This window comes from Bos grunniens, chromosome 6, assembly GCF_055505025.1.
Source record: "Bos grunniens cultivar Pamir isolate PY7600 chromosome 6, Bosgru_T2T1.0, whole genome shotgun sequence".
Classification (NCBI taxonomy): Eukaryota; Metazoa; Chordata; class Mammalia; order Artiodactyla; family Bovidae; genus Bos; species Bos grunniens.
The window spans coordinates 66,991,866-66,996,299 of record NC_141170.1 but is presented as its reverse complement, the minus strand read 5'-3'; the positions used below and the strand labels follow the sequence as shown (position 1 = coordinate 66,996,299).

Here is a 4,434-nt window from a genome sequence, read left to right as displayed (position 1 = left end):
GCATAAGAAAAAGAATATAATTGGAAAATTCAATTTGGAGTTTCAAGTGTTTAGAGTTTTCTAGGCATGGTCTAGGCAGTATAGTGCAAGATTATGAAGAAAGGAAGCACAATGCATTGATGAAGTGTTACACAAGGCATAGATTTGGGTGAGTTAAGGCAGGGATGATTAGAGATTAGAGAGATGTGCCAAAATTCTATGGAGGGATGGCCAGTCCCAGAGTTTAAAAAAGATGTAGATTAATACATTGAATATATTAGTCTTTACTGTGAATTTACAGGGGAGAACTATATTCCTAGGACAATGATTCTACATTTGTATAAAAAATAATGATGTGAAAATATTCATGTTTCATATACTCTATGCATCTAAGAAATAATAATAAAAATTTGGGTGAAACATGATAGTCATTTGTTATAAAATAAAAACAAAACATGTTTCCATGTATCTTTTCTTATTCTGGTATATTTATTTTGAAATATAGTTTAACCTACTTTATCATTATAAAAGAAATAGAGATATAGAATTGGAAAATTAAAAATTGCAAAATGAAGTACTTAAATAAAATGATATCATCTATTATCTCATTCACAGATAAAATTATCTTGATATTATGAAATATCTTCTTTAAGTCTTTTATTCATTCACAAACCTACATATATATATATATATATATATACAAATTGCTATTATAAATGCAATTTGACATCCTTCTTTAAATATGGATCATAGTTCTGACAATTAAAATATTAAATTAATGATTTAATTAAATTATATCACTGATATTTTCCTACAACTTAGATACTTCTTCTATAATTTCTAAATATTTCACCACACAGGTTTATCCTGATTTACTTAACTATTCTATTTTATAAGAAATATAGATGTTTGAATATTTTTTTAACTGAGGGTAATGTAATAAGCATCCTACATTATTCATCTTTGCATGCTGTATTATCCTTTTAGCCTAGATAGTGGAAATGTGTTAGATTTTAGGATACAATTTTTTTTTTTTTGGACTTTCCTGGTGGCTCAGACAGTAGAGAACTGGCTTGCAATGTGGGAGACCTAGGTTTGATCCCTGGGAGGGCAAGATCCCTTAGAGAAGGACATGGCAACCCTCTCCAGTATTCTTGCCTGGAAAATCTCATGGTCAGAGGATCCTGGCAGGCTACAGTCCATGGATTTGCAAAGAGTTGGACACAGTATTTTAGGACTGCCAAATTGGTGTTATAAAAGCATTTTTTTAAAAATAAAATTTGTACAGTCTTCAGCTTTATAATAGTAAAGCTTTTTTTTTTTTTTCTAACTTGACAATGACCATTATTGAGTATTAAAGTATATCTAAGAAGCCCTGTTATCTGGTACCATAATGTTGAGTGGTTTTCAGTTATACAGATAAAAAAATAGTTAAAGTGGGAATCAACGGTAAATAAATTGAGTTTGAGTTATATTTGTATTTGGAAACACAGCATACCAGTTGCCTTCCTGTCTAAACCTGGGGTTTGCCTTCTTCAAGGCAAGCTGTTGGAAAGGGAAGATAAGTGTGAACAAGATGAACCCTACAAGCATATGCAGGAACTCACTGAATGGTTGGAGGCCATGTCAGTTCTCACTAACTTTAACCTTGATGATGTGGGTGTCCTTTAGGAGAAGCTGGCATCCTTCATCTTGGCACTAACCCCTCACTTGTCCCAGGAATCAGAGTCTGAAGGAGGATCAAAGAGCAGTTGGAGCAGCTATAAGATCAGCTGCAACCCCATACCAACAAGGTAAGTCATCAAATGACTGACACTCTGAGTCAGCTACAGAAGTACCTAATGACCCTGACTTGAACTTCTGAGCATAAAAAATCAATATGGCCCCTGCTTTACTTCTATTCTTAAACTTAATGCCCAGATGTCTCATGGGACCTACCTTAACCAGAAAGGTAAAGGAAAGGGAACTCTGGGAAGCTGAGTACAGCCTGGCACCCCACTGACACCTTACAAAGCCACCACATATGAAGTTTTTTCATAGATTATTACTATGTTCTTAACACCATTGCTTTCTGAAATAAAGCATATCTTCTTTGACTTCCAATTTTGATGTAAGGGAAGTAAGTACTTAAGAATCCTTAAAAAATTTTTGAATGCAGATTCTTGTTAGACTTTTACATATGCATATATATCCCCAAATTTAATTTATTTCTTGCTTCCTTTCAAAGTGGCAGCAATATTTTTTTTTAATTTAACATCATTAGGTTATATAAAAATATTTAATTTCAAAAAAAAATAATAAAAAATATATTTAATTTCATTTTCACAGAAACAAAAAAGTGTTTCTTTTCATTCACATTTTATAAGCATGTCTAACTGTTAAGTAAATAAATTAATTATAAGAAAATGTGCAACCAGTCTAAACAGATTTGGGAATAGTACAATAGAATCCTGTTAAACACCCAACTATTTTGGTGGGAGGAGAAGTTCATGACCATAATTGAGAGTAACCAACTAATCACTAATTTCTAGGCTGCCTTGAGCAACCATGGTCAATATATATTATGGATGAAAAGGAGACACTCTGTGTGTTGTGCCTATGACACATAGAACTCCAAATTTATACCAACTCCCACAACATATATACAGACATTTTTTCTAAAAAATATACATGTGCATATATATGTAACATGTGCATATATATATATATATATATATATATACACACACACATACATACATATGCATGTAAAGAGATGTGGATCACAATAAACTGTGGAAAATTCACCTGCCTCTTGAGAAATCTGTATGCAGGTCAGGAAGCAACAGTTAGAACTAGACATGGAACAACAGACTAGTTCCAAATAGGAAAAGGAGAACATCAAGACTGTATAGTGTCACCCTACTTATTTAACTTATATGCAGAGTACATCATGAGAAACGCTGGGCTGGAAGAAACAAGCTGGAATCAAGATTGCCAGGAGAAATATCAATAACCTCAGATATGCAGATGACCTCACCCTATGGCAGAAAGTGAAGAAGAACTAAAGAGCCTCTTGATGAAAGTGAAAGAGGAGAGTGAAAAAGTTGGTTTAAAGCTCAACATTCAGAAAACGAAGATCATGGCATCCGGTCCCATCACTTCATGGGAAATAGATGGGGAAACAGTGGAAACAGTGTCAGACTTTATTTTTGGGGGCTCCAAAATCACTGCAGATGGTGCTTGCAGCTATGAAATTGAAAGACGCTTACTCCTTGGAAGGAAAGTTATGACCAACCTAGACAGAGTATTAAAAAGCAGAGACATTACTTTGCCAACAAAGGTCCGTCTAGTCAAGGCTATGGTTTTTCCAGTAGTCATGTATAGATGTGAGAGTTCTACTATAAAGAAAGCTGAACACTGAAGAATTGATGTTTTTGAACTGAGGTGTTGGGGAAGACTCTTGAGAGTCCCTTGGACTACAAGGAGATCCAACCAGTCCTTCCTAAAGGAGATCAGTCCTGAGTGTTCATTGGAAGGACTGATGTTGAAGCTGAAACTCCAAGACTTTGGCCACCTTACGCAAAGAGCTGACTCATTGGAAAAGACCCTGACACTGGGAAAGATTGAATGTAGGAGGAGAAGGGGACGACAGAGGATGAGATGGTTGGATGGCATCACTGGCTCAATGGACATGGGTTTGGGTGGACTCCAGGAGTTGATGATGGACACGGAGGCCTGGCGTCCTGCGGTTCATGGGGTCACAAATAGTTGGACATGACTGAGAGACTGTACTGACTGAATTGAACTGAGAGAGGTACAAAGATAGATTCATTCATAGAAAATTTGAATAGCCGTGAACTGTATAGTTATTTGTAGTTGTATGCTGCAGCTGGCTCATAATGGCTTATAAAAGTCAACTGTGTGCATCTTTTCCCATATCTGCATAAGTTACATGATGTTGGTGGCTTGTAATAAGGCATAGCAGAGTATATATACTACAAAATTGACAAACACTATAAACAAGGCTTTGGAGTGGTCATTTCAGGGGAAAAGTTCTCAAACTTTTGCCAGCACATGACCTGTTATAGGTGTATGTACACACACATACATACACACACACACACATGCATGCACATGCCCAACTATTTTCAAACTACTGCATACACATAAAACAATTCAATATTTTAAAATACCCCCGGGTAAACTATACTTAACTAATATAGATTTTTATAAAAATTTTCATATATTTTTCGTGTTTTATATCTCTGAAATTTATGTATGATCTATAATTTATTGTCTTTTATAATTGTAACTAGCCAGATCTTCTTCACCCTTGGTGTTACAAATATAATGGTATGCCTTATGACTGGCAGTGTCATACCTTGTATATCTTCTATACAATGTGACACATATACAGCTAATCATTCTTTGTAGCTGAATTTTTACTTATTTTCCAATTTTTCACAATTACTA

The 4,434-nt window shown here is 34.7% G+C and overlaps 1 long non-coding RNA gene across 1 annotated transcript; it reads left to right on the top strand.

Moving 5' to 3' along the window:
• Positions 1-1,447: 1,447 nt before the first annotated feature.
• Positions 1,448-3,984, top strand: LOC147370840 (uncharacterized). Its single transcript, XR_015166031.1, has 2 exons — positions 1,448-1,772; positions 2,904-3,984. It is a non-coding gene; the product is annotated as an uncharacterized LOC147370840 (long non-coding RNA).
• The last annotated feature ends 450 nt before the right edge of the window (positions 3,985-4,434 follow it).